Consider the following 13251-nt stretch of genomic DNA (forward strand, 5'->3'; position numbering starts at 1 on the left):
TTTGGTTTCCTATATTTTTCATCTTTTTCAAATTTTTTGTTTTAAGTTTCGGTGTAAATTTTGCGAGTTAATGCGTCGAAACGTGCATGTGTGGTTCAGTGTTTTTACTTTCAACTTTGGTCCACTATACTTTTCGTTTTTAAATTTTCGTTTTACGTTTCGGTCTAAATTTTTTTAAGTTAACACATCGAAACGTGCGTGTGTTTTTCAACGTTTTTATTTTTATTTATTTTTGTTGGTTAACATTGTTGCAAATATGAAAGGCTATCAACTTTTGTCTAGATCGACTTAGTTATTGTCCTCAATGTTTTATGTTTCGCGTGCGTAGTTTAACGTTATCACGTCTACTTTTCGTTCGGTTATATTTTTTTTTTTGTTTTTTTCTATTTCCTTTTTATACGAATTTTTTGCGGTGTTGGTGTTTGCTAGCGGTGATGTGGCGTGGGTGCTACTTGACACGCTTTTACACTCCCTCCGCAACGCGGGGGCATAATGCTAGTTAAAAAACAAATGCCATGCTAACACCTATTATAATAAGATCCACAAGATATCAGTGACAACCATATAGCGCTAAAATGATCCATCACCCACGAGTCACGACCACATCTCCAACAGCCCTTAAGCCTTTAGCTTTTAGCCTTGATCGTTAAATGTGGTTCAAGCTTTAATCAAACATACCGAAATTCTAAATTACGTTCACATTCAACTCCAATAGTGTTGTGTGTTTTATAGAAATTTGTGTATGCCTAAATATCTTTTATGAATCGCGTACAAATCCCATAAGATTGATGTATATCGTTGCTACTCGTGAAAGTTCAATCAGGTAATTCATAGAGAATAAGAAGAATGGATAAGAATATATATTATAAAGAAAATGTACTAGGGAAAAAAATCATTTCTTATATAGGGGACGAACTATCACAATGTTTCAACTGATGGTTGTCATTCAATGACTCTAACTCTCAACAATTCCATAGTTATACAAATGAAAACTCTAACTTGTTTGCCAATAGTTACACCACCATCTTCCAGGGACATGGGCTCATCCCTTAGGCTATTTGTTGTGGGGCGGCAAAATTAAGGTGGCCAGGCCTTAATGTAGGCTACACCGCCGAGGTGTTAAGGGGCACCAGATAGCCGGGTAACTGGGCTTTTAACAAGGAAATGATGAGGTCACCCCTAATAACCAATCACACTTTTTTCTTTTTTGTTTTTATTTAATGTCTAGTTAAACGATAACATGCGAGTTAACGGATGGGTTGATTAAAGCCCCACCACCTACATGGCAGTGGCGTGGCACTTTAGAGCCCTTCTCTACAACAACCAGCCTTAGAATCCCTACCAAGGAAGCCGCTTCCAGCTTGAATATCATGTTCAATGTCAACATAACATTCCTGTTACTCTATATGAACATGAAAGTGAAACCAGCAATAAAACCAAATATATTATTCGGAAAACTAAACACACAAATAATGCAAGCCAAGTTTGTAAGCGAAAAAAATATACAATTACAAAATATTCTAACAAAATCCATGAAACCTAGAAATCACACATTATCATTTATCAATCATGATATACGAACATACGAACTAAAAATGTAAAACACCAAACAACTTTAGGCTCACACATACAATACAATCAAAGCTCTGATAAAATTGCAGGGATGTAATGTGACAACTCGGCAGTAAGCGACTGAAAACCATTGACCAGTTGTGTGTGGAAATCTTGATCTTCCTCACCAATAAGCCTAAAATGCACTCGTATTGCACGCTTACAGACTGCCATGAATTCAAGTAAAGCAGCAATCAGTTGCTGCAATTCTTGTGACCTGAGTCGCGTTGCAGGCTCCCCTGATAAGAAAGCTGTGCACACACTAAGTACTCCACTGTTAACCTACACACACACATAAATTAGTCGTTAATTAGCATTAGTTACAGGTGGCAATTTTGAATGTGTCAAATAGGTTAGACGAGCTGAAAGTAGACTCACTTGAACTGCAACCGAACCCTGAAGTATCCTTTGTAAACTCTGGAGACGCGGAAGCTGATCACCATCCGAGCTACGTGGCTCTTCGAGTTCATTTCTTAATGCAGCAGTTCGGGTTTCAATCATACCAATAGCATTCTCCACAGGTGAAAACTCAAGTGATTCAGATTTAATAACCAAAAGCCGGTTGACTAAAGCAGGAAACGAGCCCTCGGTTTGAACCACGGTTCGTCTTTTCCATTGGTCTTCCAACCCACCTTGAGTTTTTCCATTTTTAGTAAAAGGAGTATCAAACAAGAATCGATCAAAAACACGAGCCCGAACCGAACCAGTAGAAAGAGAGAATATCCTCTCCCTTCTACTTCCAAGATCCTCATCTTCCATTACCGGATCAACAGCTGTGATTTGCAGATAGCAGACGCCGGGTTGTAACTCTTCAGCTTTTACTTGTCGGGAGTCGGGAATTATATGTAACGTGTGATTACCGTCCATTCTTAATTCATATATATGACTAAGTTTTTCCATTATGTCACCTAATCTTACATCACGAGGCTCTCGGTATACATATTCCTTTTTATCGAGTTTTCCAAACTTTTCACCATAAAATCCCACACGATAATATGTGGCGTCTATGAACGGAATCGGGCTTGATTCTTGTTCTAAGATTGATTCATAAACGTTAGTTAGCGTACTGTGACATTTGGCAAGTAGTCCATAAGATCTGCTTTTGTAAACTGGAATCACGAGTTCTAAAATGGACCCACAAAAATGATGTAATTCGGCTTGAGAGAACAAATTGTTTGCCAGCTGTAAATATTTTACCGCTGAATCAACGGTCAGTTTTGAAGCACCATATCCTTCAACTTCTGCTGCTGAGGTTTCAGATGTGATCTCAGTGCTGACCATAGGACATATCTTGCGCAGTGCGGTTACATGGCTATTGCTCCAGACTCCATCATTTCTGCTTACAAGAGCCTGCAAAAGAAAGTTTTATATTAAATAACTTATTTTAAAAAATATAATATTAATTCTAATGTTTTGGTAGCTATTGACCTGCATTACAAAACCAGCAACAGCAACAGCACACTGTGCAGCTTCAGCCCATGATTGCATCTCTTGATGTGCATCACATAAATGCAGTAACCACATTATATGAAGATCTGGCACTGGAGCAAATGCCATTGCAAGTTTATAAAAACTTTCTGCTGCAGCGTATCTATCTGTGTTCATAAGTGATCCCTGCATAATCAACCAAGTAATAAGAAATGTATCTTGAATCGACTCATTTGTAAGAAATAATGTGAAGTATGCCAGAAGAAGACTATTGGATAAAAATTTGACTTCTGGCCATGACCAACGACTTTCTGTTGACCCTTCTGGAATGTCAACGAGTGTAGTTTCTGGAAGCCCGCATTCCTTTAATAAGTTTTGACTTTTGCTTTCGTCAGCCATTTCTTCTAGTGATTTTCTAAGACGACGTGCTTCACCACTTTCTTCAAGTGTTCCGTCTGACTTCATTTGAGTTACTTGGACATCTGACATAAGTTCTGATAATGTAATCGTAAGCATGGCCCTTAATCTTGCTGTTTGTGTGAAGTGAGAGAACGAGCTCTGCCAAAAGAAAGCATGCAATTAAGATTAAATAACAAGTAGGGGGTGTTTGGGATTCCTTATTTTGGCCACCTTATGACTTATGGAAAAGTCATAAGTTACAAAATTGTAACTTACGCAACTTCTCCACTCACACCATAAGGACTCCCAAACATCATTTAACTTTTCAAAAAGTTAAAAAGTCATAATGAGGCCAAAATAAGGAATCCCAAACACCCCCTTAGTGATTAAAAACAAACAGTGTATGCATACCCTAACGAGGATCTGCAAACCAACAACAGCTCTTTTCCTGATATTTTCGTTACGAAAAACAGCAAGTCTAAGAAGATGGAAAGCAATTTGCTTTAAGAAACCGTCATTTTCCCTTGCCATTAATGTGGACCCGTGAAGCTGAAACACACTGTTGAATACTGGAAATAGTGCTTTCCAGAATGCCAATGATTGACTGTGTGAGAATATACTGGTAAATATGGATGTAATGCAATCCAATTTCCCATAATCGGTTGCAATATCATGTGATGCAGAAGCTTTAGAAAACTTCTCGGTTATTTCCAGGATTTGAAGACTGATGGCAGCACTAAGGTTTTCTTCCCAAAGTTCCTGAAACAAAATAATACCATCATTCATCACCTATAAGTGACATAAGTTTTATCATAATTCCGGAATCGGTGGAGTTAAGATAACATACAAGCTTTTGCCTTAAAACTGGATGTAGAGATTCCCTGAGTGCTAGGCTTGAAGCTCCAATTCTAGAAGATTGTGCTTGAGCAAGAGCTTCTCTTAAGGAAAACGGTTGGCTAGGGGAGCTTAGCTGGGAGTTTGCCCTCTGCCATAAGTACCCATTCTCAGATGCACCTTGCGGCTGAGTTAATGTCAACAAGTTAAAAACATAAACCACAATGATCAATAATACTATATTTTGACTATTTCTTGCAACATTAAATCTCAATAATCAGATTTAAAGGTCAAAAAATCCAACTTGGATAGTCAGTCTCATACTTTGCTAAAATTAAACTGATTATTTAAAGGTCAAATAAGCAAGTTTAAACATACTGTCACATTTCACAAAAAAACGCTCGTTTTGGAAATTTTACCTATTAAATTTTGGGGATAATGCATGTAGAAGCCACCCAAGCATTCAACTTTTTTCATGAAGTCCACCCAATAGATTAAAACTATTTCATAGGCCGCCTAAGTTTATACCAAATCCAGTCAAGAACATGCTCAAAAATTGTAAAATGACAAAAAAACACCTAAGTTTTTTTTTGCATCGAATAGCCGCTTCTTGATGATTAATACAATGGTACTTGTCTCTTTCCATAACTTTTAAAAGCTTTCCCGCCGTTAGGCATGTTCTTGACTTAATTTGGTATATAAAAACCTAACATACATATGTGGATGGCCTTCACACATTATCACTTCTATAAACAAGAATTTACCAAGAACTCAAAAAATGACTGTACAAATGAAAAAACAATATAACATTATATACCCGAACTTCCTGACGAGATGCCTCAGATAGATACTGATTAATGGCAGGAGAAAGCCTGTCAGAGTACTTGGGAGACATAGGTGCGTCAGCAATTGGGCTCCTAGAACTGCCGCCAATAAGCATGCTATCAACACTTTTTTTGTGCTGCATTTGTGTGACAAAAGTCCTTTAGAAAAGTAAACAAGCAACAAGACACGGTATAGCATATCTCAAAAGTATCACAAATGTCAAATCAATAAAATACAACTATTTTCCTTAGATAACTTTTGGTAGTGAAGACTAACCTCAAAAAGAACTAAGCAGTCCTCAAGTAGCTTGAAAAACAGTCTTGTTCGAGCAACATTCTGCTGCCAAGCCTTCACAAGTGATGCATCATCCAAATTTCTTAATATTTGCAAAACTACAATCAACACTTCACGTTTTTCAACAGCGCTCAGGTTATAAAATACTGGCATTTCATCAAGTATCTGCACATTAGAGGAAATAAAATTGCATTAATAAATCTTCACGACTTCACCTTATGCATCTCACTTGCACTTTAACTCATGAAGCGACAAGACATTAATGGCATATATGCATGCATGCTAAATAAATTTGCCATAAAAAAGAGTTATATTAATTACCTGCCCCACAAGTGGAAAATATAATTGAGCAATATACAATTTATCCTCTGGCTTCTGGTAACGGGAATCAAATTCATGCTTGCATAAGAGGACTACCAAAATCCTAGCTGCCTAGAAACACAAAATCAGAAAACAATGAGGGACAACACTGGTTTATTGGAAAGGATATGTTTATAAAAAGATTTGACTATTATTATACTCACTTTGGCTCGTTGAGATAAATCATCATGATCCCAAGTTAGAAAAAGTTCTTGAATTAACAGAGATGAAAGGTAGTTCTTGTAATAGAAAGCAAATGTTATGTCCCGAGATATTTTACAATATCAACAAAAATTATATATATACCGATCAGAAGGATCCCGTCCAGGCATTTCAACAAACAGATCATGATCACAGATTATTTGTAAAAAGGTAAGTTTGCAATCATGCAACACTGGTTGACAAACACCAGAGAACTTATCCAAGTACAAGGATACCTACAATGAGAAAACTCAATATATATACTTAATTGTTTAAATTGTAATAAACTAATAATATAATAACAGATACTTAAACTATGGCTAATTAAGATGTATGAAGATACTAACCAATTCAAAAACTTGGCGAGGCTCAATGGTTGACAAAAGATCATAACAAAAGAAAGCCAAACTGCTGTTTAAACGTTTTGCTAAACTTAACCCTCGTTTACATCGTTCATGCACTTCTGTCAAAAGGCAGTCGTATAATTGCATGATGCACCTAAATACACTCTCTTTTAACTGCATTGGTGGGATATCTTCACCTGCAGCACACATCAATGAGAGTAGGTTTCAACTGATTATGGAGCCGATTTTCATATTAGTATTTTATTTTTATAGAATATTACCTAGAGGCAGATTTTCATACATCAGTCGGGTCTGTTCTAGGGCCATTAACTTTACAATTAATTCAAGGAAAAACCAAGCCATTGACAATACATCATCATATACTGGTCCAACCCGGTAGCCTTTGGCCTGCAATGTAAATAGATACATATATAAATAAAGATCCTTGCCTCCAAAAAACCCATGATGGTAAATAAATAAACACAATATTTACCTTGCTACGAGCCAGACTTCCCCACACAGTTGACAAACCAGGATATACTGGAGCTTGTAGACCGCCAAAATCATCAAAAGCATAATCCACATAGTTTACCAGAAAGATATTTCTTTCAGCTTCATCAACCGACTCTTGCTGTACTCTACAAAAAACAAGATATGCAGCATTTTACGTTATTAAAAGATAAAATATCACAATCATGTGAGAATTTTCAGAATTGCATACCGTGTCAAAATATTAACCATTGCTCTGAAAGCAGCAACCTGTGAGAATACAAATAATAGACCTAGATCAAATACCGACGGTAAACATGATTTCACTCTGTTATGATGATTATATATGCAAGGCAGAAACCAAGCAGCAGAAAATGGTGATAAATTCATTAATATTTTAGGAAAAAGTAAATTGGCAAACCTGAAGAGTTTCTCCACCATTGCCAATAAGATGGAGAAGCATATTTAATATGGGGTGAAGAAACTGCAGCAGAGCAGTTGAATCAACATTTTTCAAACTGTTGATTGCCTGAAAAAGAATTACAAATTTACAATGGATGTTAGATTTTAAATAGTCAACTTACAATAGAATACTGCAACATACAAAATCTCATTTAACATGCATACACATAGAAGAATTAACATTCTTTCAACACAAAACATGTTTTACTTTTTAGCAAAGCTTAGTGTTGATTTTACTAAATGTTATTTGATCAAGAAAACTAAAGAAGAGTTGTATTAAGGCTACGAATTTTAATTGTACAATAACCACTATGGACTTAATAGTAAAGTAAGTAACAGACATGATAACTTTACAGTTAACCATCAGACCAATTACGTAACCGACAGATGAATTGGAAAGTAATGAAAAAACTTAGAAGAGGGAAAACTGCTATAACTAACTCAGCATCCAATATTTTCAACATTTACATGACAGTTCATGTTCCGAACATAAATCTACAGAGTAAGTTTCAAGCCCAAAGGGGACACAAATGTTCTGACCATGTAAACACCAATATCTCCAAGGTTGTCACAGATCACCATTTTGGAAGCATTTCATTTTTCACTTAATTTTATGTTGAAACACTGAATCATGCTTTTACTTTAATGATACCAATTGATGTCATTTTATCATACATAAAAGTTGAGAATGAGAGCATAATTAATCAGATTTCATTTTTCACTTAATTTTATGTTGAAACACTGAATCATGCTTTTACTTTAATGATACCAATTGATGTCATTTTATCATACATAAAAGTTGAGAATGAGAGCATAATTAATCAGATTGCTTGCTCTTTTGTTGGTATTCCCTAGATTGTTTTGATAGTAAACTGGTCTATCCATAGAAGAAGAATTCTTCTGCAGTCTGAATGATGAAATAGATGCAATAATGAACAAAAAATTAATACATTTATATTGCACTAATAATCTAATAAAGGCCCTTGCATTATACACACAGGATTAGAAGTGGCAGTTTCAACCTGTTTACCTATGACAGGGTCGACTTGGGCTATTCGCTTTTATCTCTTAGGCCGGGTCAAATGAGTCAAATGCTGCCTAAGGTGTGCTTTTATTGCATAAATACAGATAAGAGAAGGTTTAAAACTCCTTGATGTAATATTACCTTATCTCAGTTGGTAGCAAGAACAGAAATAAATAACTGTTATATTATATTAAAAATAAAAAAGAATAAAGAGTACCTCAAGGAGTTCAGAACCCCAAGGTGGGCTTGTACGAAGAGTGTGTCTGTCATATTCAAGAAAAAAATCTCTAATGCGCTCGCTGATAGGGTACAATGATGAACACAGTCGTAAACGTAAGCGGAAAACACTTTTCCCATCTTCCAAGTAATCCAGCCTCTCCTATAAAAGGTAGAGGATAAACTTTAAACAATAATGATAACAAAAATGTACAAAATATTTCATACAGAAGGTAGCCTACCTTGCTACTGTCTTGAAGATAGTGTGGAACTAGCTCTTTCATGATTGGTAGAGTAATGTCAGATCTTAACCTAGGCAAAAAAAAGTATGGTCAAGTTGCCTTAAAGTTTAACAAGTAATAGGATAAATAATCGTGTTATCGTAATCACATAAAATTATAAACAAAACACGTACTGAGCATGTGTTGATAATGGAAGAGCTGCATATCCAATAACTACTGGTTTAGGAGCTTCCAACTTTGTTTGAAGGTCTATATGGAAAAAGGTGAACAGAAGGTGATGTTGTGGGGTCCACATAGAAGGAAGTGAAACTTTCATTTCATCATGGTAGCAAGCCACTCTACTTCCAGGGGCAACTTGTGTGTGGGCCCATTTTTGTAGGGATGCAGCTGGATCCCTTGAGTACATTGCCTGTTTAAAGTAAACCAAATTTCAATTTTGTTTACAATAATTTAAAGAAAAAATAGTTATAATTTGTAAAATATGGTAAACTTTCACCAACCTCTAGTGGCTGTTTTCTAATATCAGCATCATCCTTTCTGAGTTCAGTTCTTATAAATAAATTCCTTTTTCGGCTTAAACTGACAGTCAATGGGTAGACATAAAGAAAATGGAAAAGCTGTAAAAAGGGCTCGTTTCTTATCATTGTTCGGAAGTCAAAAGCTTGAACCTGTAAACCCAAACAAAATTCAATTATAAACTCGTGTAGAACAAAAACGTTTGTGGTACAAGAATGGTATAAACTAAAAATGCAGCATTAGAAATCCCCATGCGATGAAAGGTTCCTGTTAGTGAGTCTCGTAAAGTAAAGGACTGAATGGTACAGTGATAAACTTAAAACAACATAACTGAATGAAATCGTGTTTACACAAAAAATAAGTCAAACTTACATCATTAGTATTCCCATCTGCAGCTGACCCGTTTAAAGGCTGTTCTTTATGCCTATTTGAGTGAATGTTTCTCCACTCACCGATGGTGGAATCAGTCAGTCGATCCCCATGGTCATGTTCATTAGTTAAACTGCCATCTGAGGCATTGTCATATTCAGTGTTAGCAGCTTGAATCTTTTCTATTTCCAACCGTAGCACACCTTTCACAGGCTTATGAACCTTCCGTTTGGGGTCCTGAAAAGAATCAGTTGTGAAGATGTATTTTTATAAACCAAATTGTTGCACAGCACATTAGCCATATGTATCCTTAAAGTAATTCATAAAAACAATGTTTTACATAGTTCTGGATGTCTCAGTCACAAAACCCTCCAAGCAAATAATAAAAGAACATTGAAAATCATTCAAAATTAGAAGTTTGCAAACAAAAACAATTTTAGAAAGTATACACACTAATAACGGGGATTCACATTTTACTAATAACGGCAAGTAACAGTAAACTTGTAAGTTAACTGGTTTTCAGATGTCATATCATGCCACGTCAGAAAACGTCAACATAGTCAACTACACACACGTCAACTACCACGTCATTATTTGACCAGGTAATCAGGTCAGATTACCCTAAATCAAATTTGGAAAGTTTCTTCCATCAATTAAGAAAATAAAGTCTGTTGCCTTTCATTTCTGATCTGGAAATCCGTTTAGCTTGCTCTAGTAACAAACATAAAAGTAAAAAACTTTTAATTTCAAACAAATTGTATTAAGTATACCTGAAGTGAATCTTCGGTATAGCTCTCTTTGACTTTATTTAGGTTTGACACTTCAACCACAATAGAATTTCCACTTGAGTAACCCATTTGTCCATCTAATGAGACCTTTGAAATTGGCTCAGAAACACCCTCCTGCAAACTAGCTCCTGATAAACTATGAGCAAGTGGGCTGCTAGGGGAAGCAGAACCACCAGAAACTGAACCAATGTTGGTTTCAAATAATGGAATAACCGCCCAAGAAAACGACTCTCTGTAAGGCATCATCCTAGACCAAACTTGTAGCTTTTGCTTTTCTCTCTCTGTCAAGTGAACCTATTTTATAATTGTAATATCAGTAACAGTTTTAATTATGTTTATCAATAAGACATGGCTATTAATGTCGTTAATAGTTAATACATACTGGTTCTTTGCGTGAATAAACAGATGGAGTTACTCCGCCTTCTTCAGTAGCACACTTTTCCAATTGTATAAGCAAGCAAACAGATGATGATGGGGCGTCTAAATGAAAAACTCCACGGGATTCAGATGAACTGCCAGCCTGGAAAGGTTGTTAAAACAATAGCAAATATGTCAGTTCTTGGTATGATTGTCAGATATAGATATAAGCATATATAAACTAAAATGTTATTGGTGCTTACATCCTGCATTTCAGATGGAAGAATACGAAAAATGAAGTCCTCCGACAGCTTTTCTCTTTTATCTTTATTATACAACGATATGGTACCATAAAACGGCTCTACAAGAGAAAATTTGCTGATATCAGATTTTAAAAAAATGAAATACAAATTAGAAGAATCAGTGATGAATTTGATGGTTACGATCTCACCAACTAATCCAGCTTGAAATGTCAGAGAAAGAACTTTTACAGAAATCTTCAACCCACTACAAATATGAAATACAAATTAGAAAAAAGATAAGACAGACAAACAAGTAACAGGAGGAATAATAAAACTTCAAATTGGGTGCGTAATTAGAAAAAAGTTAAACCTTGGTGACTGTGGCATATTGGATTCTGGAATTCTTTGTCCAAATATCATTGACCTCTCATTTTCCCAGTCAAATACAGGTTCATACGCAGGCAGGGGGGATTCACCATAGTGCTGCATAAAAATTTAAAATTCAATCAGCAAAGTTATCCTAATTTCTAAATATGCATGCTGTTATAAATAAAAAAATGGGAAAATAACCTCTGTAAGTTGTCGACCAGAGGTACTAGGTGCATCATCATCACTGTTGTCATCAATCTTATCTTGCCTAGCATTAGCAAGATGCATTTCTGCAGAGTTCAAAAGCAAGAATTAGGTAGATGTGGATAATAAAAACAATATTTCATTTGCATTGCATATTATACTCTATTCATACGATTTTTCTAACAGTTTTAAAACAAAAGTAATTTCAAGTTCAAATGAATAGTTCTTTTCATATTTTAATGCATTACCTGTTTCGGTATCAGTATCAGGCCCTTCAAATATTTGGTTCTTAAAAGATATACTGCCAACACTTTCATAGTGCCCATACTTGTTTTCATCCTTTATCCAATCACTTTGGTAGCACTGAACAAGTTCATTTAGATGTGGCAGCTGCTCTAGATTTTCATCAAGCTGCAAAAAATCATATTTTCTATGAATTTTCCATTATGAAGTACAGGGCTTTGTATGGCATGGTAACAAATGTTAATTGTTGAGCTTCAATTAGAAACAAAAGCCACCTTAACATCCTTCAGTATGAATAAATAACACAAGATTCATAACCACATCTTACCAGTGAGTCAATATTCAAATCTGCAGCAACAGGCTGGCGAGGCTTTCTTCTAAAACAATGGCCATTAGAAGACATGATCTCTGGCCTGAAATGAGAACATACAAAAGCGAAAAAAAAAATCCCATGACAAACTCCACATGATGGATGCATAACATGATGATGGAAGCAAAAAATTGTGCACGGGGAGAGTAACAGTTCTCTCACCAAAACAAAGTTAAAACACATAATTAAAAAGAAACTACTCTTATATCGAATATAATGAGGAACTACATTTATGTACAATACTTTAAAAAAGCTAAAACCTACCAAACTAAAACGTTATCACACTTAAATTCTATCAATCGAGGCATCATTAAATAAGAAAACAGAAATGAGTTCCAGCAAGATGTAGCTTTCGCGCTTTTATTTCATTTATGTGCTCCATTAATAACAGCATAGCTGTAAACATACTTCATTTTTTGTATAATTGATCGAGAATTAAAGCGCTGCTACATTATTAGGCCTTTAAGCATAAATAGACCATTTGAAACAAGTTCAAGAATCCAAAGCATCTATTCTCCAGTGAATTGCACCTCATTCAATAAAACTATGAAAGTGCTACGTATATTCATCAATTTCAGAGAACTCAACAAAGGTAACAAGCCGCTGTACATATCTAAATTCTTCAGCCATCCAAAACCCTAAAAATACATAAAACCTAATCTCAACTTAATGCAACTAGTTATTCATCACAGAAACAACAAAATAGTTAACAAATCATCACTATCCCCAATCAAATTACAGTATTCATCTAGCAAATCCAGAGTGAATCAGAAGCATTAAATTACGCACAATAAGCAGCAGAAACTAGGTCAAATATCGGTTTAGCATGGTCAATAACATCAAATATACACCATTTCCACCCTCAGCATTCAAATTATTCACAAATCAGGTAACAAGCAGCTCTAAATCCTTCAGCCATCGAAAACCCTAACAACGCATAAAACCTAATCTCAACTTAATGCAACTAGTTATCCATCACATAAACAACAAATTAGTTAACAAATCATCAATAGTCCCAATCAAATTACACCGTAAACCTAACGAATACATCCAGATGAGAAGCG

At 35.4% G+C, this 13251-nt stretch overlaps 1 pseudogene across 1 annotated transcript; it reads right to left on the reverse strand.

The window, feature by feature from the left end:
* Positions 1-1503: 1503 nt before the first annotated feature.
* On the reverse strand, positions 1504-12228 carry LOC143601243 (guanine nucleotide exchange factor SPIKE 1-like; annotated as a pseudogene). The gene is made up of 27 exons (XR_013147620.1): positions 12146-12228; positions 11823-11985; positions 11572-11660; positions 11372-11484; positions 11211-11266; positions 11023-11120; positions 10785-10922; positions 10385-10696; positions 9618-9851; positions 9230-9397; positions 8903-9138; positions 8730-8799; positions 8489-8650; positions 7207-7314; positions 7018-7055; positions 6790-6934; positions 6578-6704; positions 6300-6493; positions 5916-6188; positions 5713-5823; positions 5374-5556; positions 5090-5233; positions 4286-4459; positions 3850-4197; positions 3040-3597; positions 1990-2961; positions 1504-1893 (listed from the first exon to the last, which is right to left on the reverse strand). The product of XR_013147620.1 is annotated as a guanine nucleotide exchange factor SPIKE 1-like (transcript).
* Positions 12229-13251: the final 1023 nt, after the last annotated feature.

This window comes from Bidens hawaiensis, unplaced genomic scaffold (assembly GCF_021521415.1).
Source record: "Bidens hawaiensis isolate Kalapana, Puna unplaced genomic scaffold, B.hawaiensis_p1.1 tig00055953_1, whole genome shotgun sequence".
Classification (NCBI taxonomy): Eukaryota; Viridiplantae; Streptophyta; class Magnoliopsida; order Asterales; family Asteraceae; genus Bidens; species Bidens hawaiensis.